Below are 13,089 nucleotides of genomic sequence, written 5' to 3' on the forward strand. Positions count from 1 at the left end.
CTCTGAGTCAATTTACTCCTTTCGCCTGCCTATTCGGCAGATTTATCCGACCACTTATCTCATTCAGAAGAAAATTGTTAGAGGTATAGTGTGTGGAAAACTGTTGGTATCGACCTTCAGGAAACAATGATGTTACAATATCTAGCGCTCTGGCTTTCAAACTTGCATCCATTCATTTCCACTGATAGAATTGAGTGACTTGTAATTTCCCGCGATTATCGTAACCTCTGTGTTTTTCCAGAAGGTACGAGAAGTGCATGCAATTTCACAATAAATTGAATCGATCGAGACAGTGCTTCCAGAGTTTGGACATGGAACATCCATTTATGCTGGTTCAGGGGGCTGGTAAAAAAGGTTACCTTTTTGTTGTCGTTGCTAGAATTTTACATTCTTTTTTGTATACCAAATGAATTGATTGTAACGACATCCATGACTTGAATGGAAACGGATTTTCTCAATGAAAGCATCAGTGTAGAAGTATTCCCTCCTGAAGAGCAATGATACTAGTTCACTTTCTTTGGAATAAGACTGCATGCACTTTATGTGTTAAAAATTTATCAAAAAAATACAAGTTATATTCATTTTTTGTGTGCATAGCGTCATGAAACGTGATATCAATAAATAAGCATTGCTCTCGTTATCAAAATTATTGTATTAAAATTATTAATATGATTAAACGAAATCCATTGTGCTTGCGGCCCCCTCCCATACACAGCAAGCACGTCACTTATTGATTCAGGCATATGGTATATTTTCTCCTTTATATCGTTTACACATTGTTAGACGTCACAGGCACGAATGACGCATAAGCAGTTTCCTTCTTTCTCCTCCCATAATTATATCAAAGACAAAAATAGAATTCAACAGCAACATCAAGTAAATTGTTGTAAATCGTCAGGACGCAAGTCCACGTATGTTGATTCAGAAATGAATTGACGCTACGAAAGGAACACTACACGAACAAGACAAAAGACTAACAGGTCCCCCAAAAGCAGTATGTCATAAACAGACATCAACCAGACATGATGTTGCTAACTTCCATCGCATCCAACAAAAAGAAAGGAAAAATGTATCACAATATGCAGCTGATATGCACAAAGGTATTATAGGAATTAGAGCATGGACGTGCAATCGTTATATCCATGGTATGGATATCGACTGAACTACACTAACGACCTTCTTACGCGCTCGGTGAATCTCTGCAGCAGAAAGCAGGGTGCCATACATTTCCTCGGGGTTACCAGCGTTCGAATGTCTCCTATCTAATTAATGAAACCGTCCATCCCATCCGCTTTGTTTTAGAGGGTAGAATGTGATGACATCATAATATCATAAAACAGCTTAGATCTCGTCATAACCGCTTCGGGCAACTTTCAAAATACCCCAGTATATTACCCCGATATGATATTCCAATAGGTAATTGAGACTAATATATAGAGTAAACACATCAACAGTGCTCTCAGTATCTCGGTATACTCGCGTGCGCGCTCACACAAACACGTGTACACACACACACACACACACACATGTATACACATTATACATACATAAAGAATGTATATATCTTGGTGGTTATAGTACATTACACATTCGTTATTACACACTGTCATTCGGCTCGGTATAGACCTTTCTATGTATCCCAAGCAAGCTCAAATAAAACATCTTGGATCGGGGTGAAAGATATACAGATCTAAGTAAAGAAAGAGATGCAGGAAAGGTAGAAAAGCATGAAACGACACCACGTGATATTCTTCTATTCTGTCGACCGCGTTTGGCAAATCTCTTCCTTCCTCGCCTACCCTATTGACATGATTGAGACTGAATATCAGTAGGCCCCGCCAATTCAACCAGTAGAACAAACTGTCGCGGACAGAGTAAGAACAGAATTATGAATCTAAGTGACTTAAAAAATGGATTCCACCGAACCCTGGAACCTACATTACTTGTCGCCGGTGACTTTCACTTTTATATTTTTGTTCCAATATACATTACTCCATATTTCTTCTGATCTTCATTTTCCTTGCAAATATTTTTCAGCCGGACTTCAGAACGTATGAAACGAAGCGTATATTGCATAAACCATACGCGAAGATTTCACCTTACACAAATGTGTCCAGTAATGGGTTTTTCCTTAGGAGGTAGGCCTTTGACGTCAAATCCAAATTTTGCATATCTCCTGTTGAGCGGATGTCGAGAATTCGAAACAAACCGGGGTAATTTGAAAGACACAAAGTATATAATATGATTTTCCTATACGCGATATCAAAAAGAAGGTATCGTACAGAATGATCTGCGTACGTATTTTGTTCGTTAGTCCTTTCGTCTTTGCGCGTGATGAAGACACAACAATCAAAGCTGTTGTTATTTCTGATTTTGCTAAAGTAGAAAACTTACGAATGCCCGGGTATCACAATTATTGCATTTTTTATTCGAAAAAGTTAAACAACTTCCTACTAAAAAATTCATCTTGTGACGGTCCCTCCGAGTTAACCCAGACGACATCGCGGTAATCACGTGGGCATAAAATGAAATGCCGCCGTAATTTGAAGATCATCTGGTAACGTTGGACGTCACACTAATATTAAATGCCAATTCGATTGGCAATCGTGAAGAGAAATTCCATTCAGACGATGAGACAAAACAGAACTGGCAGATAAAAAGCAACAGGGAAAACCTAACAAATATTAATTATGATTCCTTGCGTCTGCATTCAAGGATGAAAGCAGAAGGACCGACGAAATTAATGTCCCCTGCATTTCTGAAGTACCAAATTAATTAAGCTTTCTCTGCATCATGTGGCACTACAGTTGTAGTGGCGGACGCTGCGCTAAGAATAGGAATGACAGGGAGGGATATGAAAGTAATTGTAGTAGTGGCAAAAGTGTTGTACAAAAGCGACAATACCAACGCAGGTGTTACATAAGGCATAACACATTGAAAAAGTAACAGTTTGCGTGTTGTTAAAAGCACTTAGAACGATATGTAGCCATATAAAGCCATGTCAGCAGTATATCTCAGAAGAAAAAAAGCAGAAGAGTCTAGTCAATAAAAGCATGATAATACAAAGAAAACGTCGATGTAGGTAACCTACCAGTATGTACAGTAGTTGTGTAGTATATATAATACACACTAAAAAACAAAGGTTCAAATTTGCACCCTATTTGTCCCTATACCAGCACCCTGGGCTGCACATATGTACCTTTTATTATGCAAGTAAAAATTAAATCTCTTAATATTTATATTCGTACCAACAAAGATGCGGACATATCCATTAGTGTGTAAGTTTGATCTTTCGAGTAAAACCTTGGTACTCGTGGTCCAAATGTATTAATGTTTATGGTGCATGTTTGCACCCTTGCTTAGCACAAAACCGAAGGTGCAAATGCGCACCCCTGCAGGTTCAAAAATTAGCATATTGCACCTCCAAGGGTGCAAATTGCTCATTGCGGTGTAAAGTTGCACCCATTAGGGTGGTTGTATAGGGACAATTTTGGGGTTCAAATTTGAACCCGTATTTCTTAGTGTGTGACGTCAACCCTAAAATGCAATAAAGTGGGATATCATGGGAGAATACACTAAAAGAAAAGAGGTATGTGTATTTGAGCTTGTGCGTGTGTGTGTGTGTTTGTAGGTGTGCAATGACATCAAACCAAATCCATCAACCCTGTGTTCAAAAGATTCTGTGTATGGGCCAAGACGACGTCCGGTGGCTTCCTTCAAGAGAATGGATTGTTTCATTCGTGGACGCCCATGCAATAGCAGACCATTATTTTTTTTTGTTACCAACTGAGCAGACAAACAAGCAATGAATGTGACCCCGCCTAATCGCCAGGATGAATGTCCGATATTGATTCCTGATCTCATACAAATGCAATTTGCAATTCCGCCATTCCGGGAGCTAAGAACATCACTTATTGTTGAGAGGCTTCTGTATTAACGCAAAAAATAACACATTTTACAGGAAAGCCCCAAAATAGAGGTGAGACATGACCTTTTTCTTGTTGTTGCTGGTTTTGTTTTTGTTTTGCATTTGTTGTATTTTGTTTGTTTGTTTGTTGTTGTTTTTTTCATGATACAAATATTTCGATACATTTGCTCTGATTACCTGTTTAGATTTGCGTTAGGCGTACGTAACATTTCCTTTGCTGGAGTAATGCAAATGATGCAAGATGCTTATAGAGACAAGTAATTAGTCTAACACTTACTTTTAGCTTTAAAGCGACATTTCTATCTTCACTCAAAATAAAAAGAGTCATGTAAGAAAGTGTGTCAAACACTGCTAATGGAAGGGAACACAAATCAACATTTCTTGTTGACTTGTCCCGACCATTGCAGCACAGATTAAGTGGAAGACCATAGGGCATTTGGCAAGTAATTATATAGGGCGCAATACAGATCTTACATAGCCAATCATAACGTATACCTTCACAGCAAAGGTTGTTGCCAACAACTAGACAGCTTGATCTAAACTTTCCCGAAATGGCAACAACACATGCAATTAAGCGATATTAAAGCTAATGAATACATTAAGCAGAACAAAAATTGTATAAGTATGCAGACAATGGAATATATCAGTTAACCGACCTATTGATGGGAATTGTTGGGGGTAATTGCACAAACGTTTTATTCATACGACTATGGCGCTTCCAAAATAAAAAAGGGGTGGGGTTCACACCATGCAAGGACACGATTCAGGACAAAATTACTTGGCTGAACGCAGCACATTCACCTCTCGGACGGCACCTTCCGATAGCATAATCTCCTCGCGGTGCTATATGACACAATTAACAAAAAATAAAAAGGCGCAATTTTAGGGCAGCACTGCAAAGCCAAATTTGACATCAATCTTTCATAAACTTGAGATTATGGATAGTGTGAAGGCACCTCCATTTTACTTCACCTTCATAGCTACTCCAGTGTGTGTATATATGAATATATATATATATATATATATATATATATATTAATTCAAAGAGCAAATGGATACTCTGTAATATTCTTTTCTCTATTTTTTGCCTCCTTCGTACCAATGTTAGCAGGCGAAATATAAGCAGAAATTGGACGCGTAGTTTAGAATCGCTTTACGTAAAATCACAGGAAATGGAACTGAACATTCAAATACTGCAGGATGCTTTGCTGCCAGTGGCAATTCCGATATTTACCTGTAAAGAAAGAGCACAAGCCTGGAGTAAAACTGAAGTGAAGTCAAATGTTATATACTCATATTTTGAAAGGGGACTGATTTTGGGACAAGCATTTATGTGTTGTGGCGCGGTTGGGAGAGTTAGGAAGGACGGAAAAATGTGAAGGGCGGGGGTGAACGGGGGTGGGTAGGGAATCAAATGAGAGAGAGCAAGAAATTCAAAGAGTTAGTTTCTCTCTCTGCAGCATCAGATTGTGTATTGATGAAGAACATCTATTAAAAGAGAAATAGAATAATATCACGGTTTTTTTTTTGTGTGCTAGTCTGTCACCATAATGATAATTCATCGAATAACCTATCGATCATTCTAGCACATATGAAATTAAAACGTAGGGATTATATCAAGCAATTAGCCAAAATTTATAGTTTAATCATAACCTCGATGTATTGACAGGCGATTAAAAAAAAATACAATGAAAATTGTATGAAAATCTCGAAATAAAAGAAACTCTCTATTACAGATTTCGCGAATCGTTAGTAGCTCATGATATTCCATAGCTGCTTCCGAAATCAAAATGCTCGAATCCAAAACTCAGAAGATTCATGCCTTCATGGCTTTAACTGCAGGACAAACTTGAATGTTTTTTTTTTTTTAACGCAGACCACACGAGATCAAAGTACACGAAAATAACGTCAAAAAATACATCGCACTTTCAGGAAACTGCACTCCGATAATTAATGTATTTGGAGTTCACAGCTCAATCCTTAGTTCTTATCAAATTTGACGATGTACAGGGAAGGGAGAGGGATTGACGACCATTCTACGAAAGTCGGTGCCTTTAATGCGCCTGGTATGCTATCGATTACATACAACCAGATGAGCTTTGTATTCCTTGGACAGAGGGGGAGGCAATTCAATTAGTCCACCCAAGGGGGTATTCCGTGATAACGCCTTGGTTTACTCTATATATATACGACATCGAAAGGTAACGTCATTCCAGTATTCGTGCTTCAGCAGGGTAAAAAAGGTATTTAAGCCCCAAGTGGCCGAATTATGCGTGAATACGCAAGCAGTTAATGGAGGCACGTAAAACATCCCCTCCACCGACAGCCAACCACTGTGAACACCTATACCCTAATCACTACATCCGAGGAGGTATCACACATCTCCTTCCTATACCACACCTGTTTAGAAATGGCAGAACGTGACGCCTACCAAGCAGGTGGTATATCATCTTTCTCTCTCCACGTACCATTGTCGGTCGTCATTCCGTACCTTCCTCAGAATCTCCGTCCTGCCGCTGTTCTGATCATAATCATCCTTATACTTAAAAAATTTTCCAGCTGATGGTCAGTTGACAAGGAATACGAACTTCACATTAATTAATAGACCTGTTTAAAAGAAAGCTGTTGGAAGATCGTGGTACTGCCTCTGCGGTGGTCTTGTGAGAACGGCATTGGTGTAGAACTCCATGGAGTATTTGAGGTAAGTTGGTATAGACAGGTGGATGGAGAGAGTGAGTCCATTCCCAAGTCTACGGAAGTGCGGCTTCCGTGGCCCGGAGCGACTGTAAGCTAAGTAGATGGCTTTGTCCGCAATGTGCATCGCGATTTGACAATTAATATGCATCTCGCACCATGTGAAAACTGATTCACCCCAAGGCCTAAAAATGTCCCCGCAACAACGGCGGTGAATCCACTGAACAGGCGATTCTTCTTCTGTCGCATGATGCAATACGAAAGGGAGGTCATAATAGGTACATGTTATTGTTTGTTTCTTGTTTTTTTTTTTTAATATCCCATTGTGATAAGGTGGCTGGAAAGCCAACATACATTCAGCTGCCCTAGCTGGTCTTCCATCGTCTATTGGGTCCAGTTGGGTGTGAAGCGGGACCACTTCAACGGGTAGTGCACCTTGCTCTCTGCGATGGATTAATGAAGCGGGATCTTTTACGTGCATGAGTTGTGACTCTCTCACACACTGGACCTCCACTTTATGTCCTATCAGACAGTCAGAGGGATAGCTGCTGCACGGGTAGCATTGTTTGGCTTGGCAAGTTCTGTATATGCCATCCTGGAAGTTGGCGGTCCTCCACGATGGGACACAGAGTTTGGTCGAGATGACCGCAGTCAAACGAAGGATTACCCACGAATCCCCATTTATGTAGACGGCGGCCTATTCTTGCATGGAGGGTTCCGATGCGGTTCAGGGTGAGCCACTGTTTCCGAGGGAGGTTGAAGCCCTTTGGCTTTGTTGTTGGGTTAGTGAAAGCGTAGCAGGTAACTTGAGTGGTATCGGAGACAGCATCAGACAAGCATGTGCGCCATTCACTTTTGGAGTCAAAGTTTACAAGTGACGGAAGGGATATCTAGCCTGGCTTTCGGGATTTCAGACGCATCACTGGGAGGTTGTTCAGGTCATCATGGAATGGAAAGTTAGAATCTGCATTGATGGCATCGGCGACCATTGACATCCTTTCCTTCCCGTGTAGGGCTTGAAGCAATAAATGCAATCAACCTGATGCAATACAACTGAATAGGCGATGGATTACGGTCAACTGATTCCGTTCATGGTCTGGCTTGTGCAACGCTTTCAAGCGACGTCGGAGCAACCCTCATCTTGAGCCTTCCGCGCCAGTGCTATCGAAAAAGTACAGTTCGCATTACTGCTCCTTACACGGTGCCTCAAAACCCAAAACCATCACCCCTCCGAGAACGTCTAAGAAAGAAGTAGTGAAACGGCTAAAACACCTACTTGACCCTGCATGCCCCTTACAACTCCTACACCGGAATATTACCTTAGTCTAAAGACCAGGAACCAATCCCCGGCTCTTGTTGGTTCAGCTCGATAGGACAGCGACGAGTAAAATGGGTCATCAGAGAATCAAAGTGAACCGGAAATAAACTTGAAATTAATAATAATAATAATAATAATAAGGTCTTATTTACCCAGGGTAGCCTCTTCAGTGCTGCCACTGCTCTACCAGAGGGCCCTGCTATTATTATTACCCTAGCGTTGCCAGGTACCCATTTATACACCTGGGTCGAGAGGGACATTGTGGGTAAAAACATCTTGTCCAAGGATGTAAGCACTGGGCGGGATTCGAACTCACGGTCCTCCGTTCGGGAGTCGGGAGTCTTATCCACTATGCCACAGCGCCCTAAAATGTCAATTTTGGGATCGACAGTCGAACGCCGTTCCCATGCTGCCAGTCTACTTTTGGAAACGATAGTGAATCTTAACGTTTTTCTTTGCCAAAAAGTAGTTTGGTGTCAAGGCTAGGGAAGTATCGTAGGCCTGTGCAATTGTTTAGGTCATTATTCTAACAGGTAAACAACCAGTGCTTTTGGAAGGTTTATCAGGAAAATCTTCGATGCAGGAGGAATCAAGGAGAAGCTCATGATTTAACAAAACAACATAAAGAGATCCACGATGGCATAACGGTTTGTATCATGTTGTTGCAGGACACGATTCCAACAATGATACTGACACATCAGCAGCACAAAAGCCCGACGGCCACTTTATGGCCGTCGGACTGTGTCTGGTATGCATTACGGCTACTAACATCCAGTTTTAACGCCTATTTTGCGTCTTAATAAGGTCCAAGCTCCGTCAGGTACCTCATCACAACAGTCTAGCTAGCTCCTGGACAGTCCACATCGCTTGTTTTGAAATGATATTAGGATCACTTTCATCTTGGAATACTATTATTTTTTAGTTTAACATCACACTTCATTCCATTATACCAGCTACATCAGGCATGGGCAAGGGCGGTGGAATAACAGCCCAAGCTAGGCGAAGCCAGAGGCCTCCCAATCCTAATCTCAGGGAAGAATCTTCAGACTCGGATCTCCCGAGGTCCGACAGGAGGTCCCAACACTTGAAGAAGGAACACCAGAAGGGACAACAGCACAGGCAGCTCGGATGAAAGAGAAGACCAGTGACTTTCAAGCTAAAAGACCAAGAGGACGAGGCCAAGACGATTGAGTGGGTCAAAAACAAAAATAGCATCTTCTAGCACCAGGTGGATGTTCATTTTCATTTAAAATCACGTTTGAGATAATTATTGTGAGAAGTCTTAAGTGTTGAAGTATTACGTATAATCATGTATTTTTGTTAAGGTCATATCCTTCTTTTTACAACCACATTTTCACAAAATTCTAGCCTGCACATCAATTTATGCCTGCAGAATAAGGGCTACCTCGTCAACAGATCATCCGGAATGTCATCCCAGACCCTCATCCGGACCCTAACCCCATCCTAATTCTGAACCTCATAACCTAGCTCAAATTCTAACCCTTACTCTATCCTTGCCCTAATCTTTACTCTAACCCTATAAGTAACCGATATTTAGCCGGGGGGGGGGGGGGTATGGTTGTCCTGATACAGTTAGCTTATACCAGTCTGGCAGTTGCCAGTTGCAGTTTCACGCACTTTAGTCTAACTTTAACATACGTTTTGATCTTTACTAAGACTTGATATGACGTTAATAGACGTTCCTTTATAGGTCTAGGGCAATTATCTCCGAGATAATTACCTAAGACCCTTCCCCTGACCCTAAATGTATATTAGCCATTTCTACCATTACGAAGACTGCCTTTGACCTAGATCAGGCGCTACTGAATTCCTATACGTGAATGTTTCTTGACGTTATTCAGCTGTTTCCATGCCAATAGCCATAAAAGTTTTGAAAAACCGGTAAGAATCCGCCCGAGTAGCGGTGAAACGGCCCCAAAAGGAGCGCCACATATGAAGACTGTCAATCCTTATATTGAATCCATATTCGATATTTCAAACATGTCCAAAGCTTGGAATGGCTGGCACCGTCTGTCAACACGTGTAAACGAGCTGAAGAACGAATTTGAATGTCTAATAAACTTACAGGCCTTCATTTTTCAGACGGTATTGTGCTGCGGTGCAGTGTGGCATTGCGCATTTTACAATTCTCGTCCTCACCAAGATTTAGTAGACTATATGCGCTTATAGTCTTATCACCCACTTTGAATGGCATAATTATGGGGTTCTTCTTTTTTTTTGGGGGGGGGAGAGTGGGTGAAACAACAGCATCACCTGTTTCATCTAAATTTTTAACGTCAAAGTCATGCCAAAACTTTGTTCTTTTAAAGTTCTTATTAATGTTCTTCTGAGTACTTTTTACAGAGAAAGAGACAGGTCTTCATGGTATACACTACAACTCAATTTTGTATCTTAAGTCATCTTAAAACAGTAAGCAACAGTGATTTTGGCAGAAAATCTCCAAAGTAGTCACAAATACACAAGTAGGCAAGTACTTGGAATATGAGTGTATACTATAGAGTGTTAATATAGGTGGCGAAAAGCTACCTTCCTTGAGAACGACAAAGTGCACGAAACATTACACAGCAGAAAATACAAGGCGCGAATTCTCTGCTTCGTGATACTTCACAGATTATGCGCATCCAAGAATGCACACGCTATCCTAGGTCATAAACACGTTCAACTTTATCACAGTCATTCTTTGAAGACCCTATCAACGAGATGTCTCGACTCCGCTACCGATCTAAATTCCGCATCAAAAACAGGGTTCAAGTGCGACATATCCAAAATGTCACATTAATCCCAAACATTCCCGCTCGTTGAGGTCCTACATAACGTGTGGATACGTGGTAGTAAATCACTTGCTGTTATTACACTAACAGAGCTTCATGCGCAGGCATTTTATACGGATATCTCTCGTTCCTTTCCTCGCTCTTTGTAATTTCCTAAACCTTTTCTCCCCATTTTCTTTGTAGAAATTCTAGATTCAAGTGCTTTATCACTGGAGCGCGCTCGATCCCTTCACTTTAAGAGCAAGCCTTCTCCTAATTAACACGAGACCCGTTTTAAAACGCAATTCGATGCCATTACACCGAGGTTACTACAGCCTTCCTGAATTGAACCCCAAATGTTAATAAAAGTAGGAAGAATAGAAAAGGGATAAACGAATTGAGTCTCTCCACCGCGAGAATTCACAGCATTAATTCTTTACATGCGATTTTCACTGACACTTACGAACCTGACGAGTTTGCCTCGATGCTACCTGTGGGACGTGCATGCTTTCGCAGCTACGGTGTTCCTCTGACATATGGGACGAAATAAAAGACTTTAATCAATACGACCCATAGTTTGAATCGTGGAACCAACGTATGCCACATTTGCGAGACCTACGTAATGACATGATATTATGACGTCATGCTGACTTAAACTACTAGTACGAGAGCTGAGCCATCTATACACAGAGTTTGGAGACATTGGTTTCAGCTGGTTGCAACATGGCGTGCATTCCTTTGTTACATAATTGCTTATCATAACAAAGCATCTTGACGCCATATTGTAACCCACTGGAGCAGAGTTGGCCCCAGAGTTGGTGTATAAATGGTACTGCATGGGGGTATCTAGTCGCACGTAATAGAGCTTTAATTTGACATGATCATGGTCACTGTTCTCCAATGCGCCCCCACCCCCAGTTTTTTTTTTTTTTTTTTTTTTTTTGGTGGGGGGGGGGGGGGGCTGGACGAGATTCTTACAGCGAATGGAAACTAACATGACACAATAACCTAATCTATTGCACAATGAGTTTTTAGTTTTTTAGAGCATCATCCTCCGTACACACTGACATTTAATGAAAACGATTGTTGTGATAATGGTTGACAAGGCTAGCAATGTAATAATGAAAAAAAACGAGAGCTAAAATAACAATGAACGGAGATAAAGTTTGTATATTATGTACAAGTAGAATCGATGAGATGCAACAAATGTTTTGTCACAAGAAACTTCCTCTTAGCCAGAAGAGGGTGCTTCTACATCTTTTCTCGTTTTCGTTTTTATATGCATGTATATAGTATATATTTTGTAATCGTGCAGCAAGTATTAAGTAGCCTAATACATTAGGAAACAAATACATGATGCATATGACATCAACAATAATTACAGTCACAACCTTTAACGCAGCATAAATATGTTACGCGTGGGAAGTACTTTGATAGACTATACCACCTGGTCACATTTTATGGTGCGCATGTTTCGCTCCTAGAAGCACAAGGTGAAAAATGTCAGTATGAATAAAAAAAAAAATTAAATAAAAATATATAAATAGAAATTGGTGATTCTCTCTGCCGGTAGTGCCCAACGAAGTCGTCATACATTAAAAAAAAAAGAAAGAAAAAAAAATTGAACTACAGGCCGAAAGTTCCTTGAGAATTTTTAGTACTGAGTCGCACTTTTCATATCACTTGTAGCTAAAAATGCATCAAGAAAATACTGGTTTGAAGCAACAAGTTCACATCTAACCCATTAAAGCGTTTTGTTGCAAAGGACTGATTATTATACTCGTAGTGATTTGTCATTGCAGTTTGACATTTACACAAACTAGTCACTATTCGTACAATCAGGTAGAATTTGGAAGGACATTCGTCAAACATATGACACACCGTACAATGAACTGAATCCTTGAAGCATGTTACAGAAATAAATTCCGTCATGTGATTATTCACGTATGACCCTAAAATTTCGTGTGTGTGTGTGTGAGTGTGTGTGTGTTGGTATGTGCGTGTGTGGAGAAGAGAGTGGAGGTATTGTAATATCCCTGGACATCTAGTCTTACCGTGTGCTGAATTCATGGCAAAAACCTAGTTAAGTTTTATTGTGCATCGCTCTGTTTACATCTAGACAGGACCATCAATCATACATGAGTTACTCACTGCATCTGGAAATACCAAATTGAATACATACAAATATCAGTAACAGCTGCGACACACATGAGCGAACGTGCAGAATTCTACCCCCTCACTCTCTCTCACTCTCTCACATGCATAAATTGACGCACTCGCAAATATACTGCACCAATATACTACTCGAGTATACGTAAACCTTGAATTACTAGAGTCTCGATGTGAGGCGCGATATTTGATTGGTAATTTTCTATGAA

General features: G+C 40.5%; 1 protein-coding gene across 1 annotated transcript in view; it reads right to left on the reverse strand.

The window, feature by feature from the left end:
* The window catches only part of LOC140240088 (uncharacterized), a 359,151-nt gene that overhangs the window by 90,871 nt on the left and 255,191 nt on the right, over positions 1-13,089 (reverse strand). The window lies entirely within an intron of this gene.

The sequence above is a fragment of the Diadema setosum genome, chromosome 16 (genome assembly GCF_964275005.1).
Source record: "Diadema setosum chromosome 16, eeDiaSeto1, whole genome shotgun sequence".
NCBI lineage: Eukaryota > Metazoa > Echinodermata > Echinoidea > Diadematoida > Diadematidae > Diadema > Diadema setosum.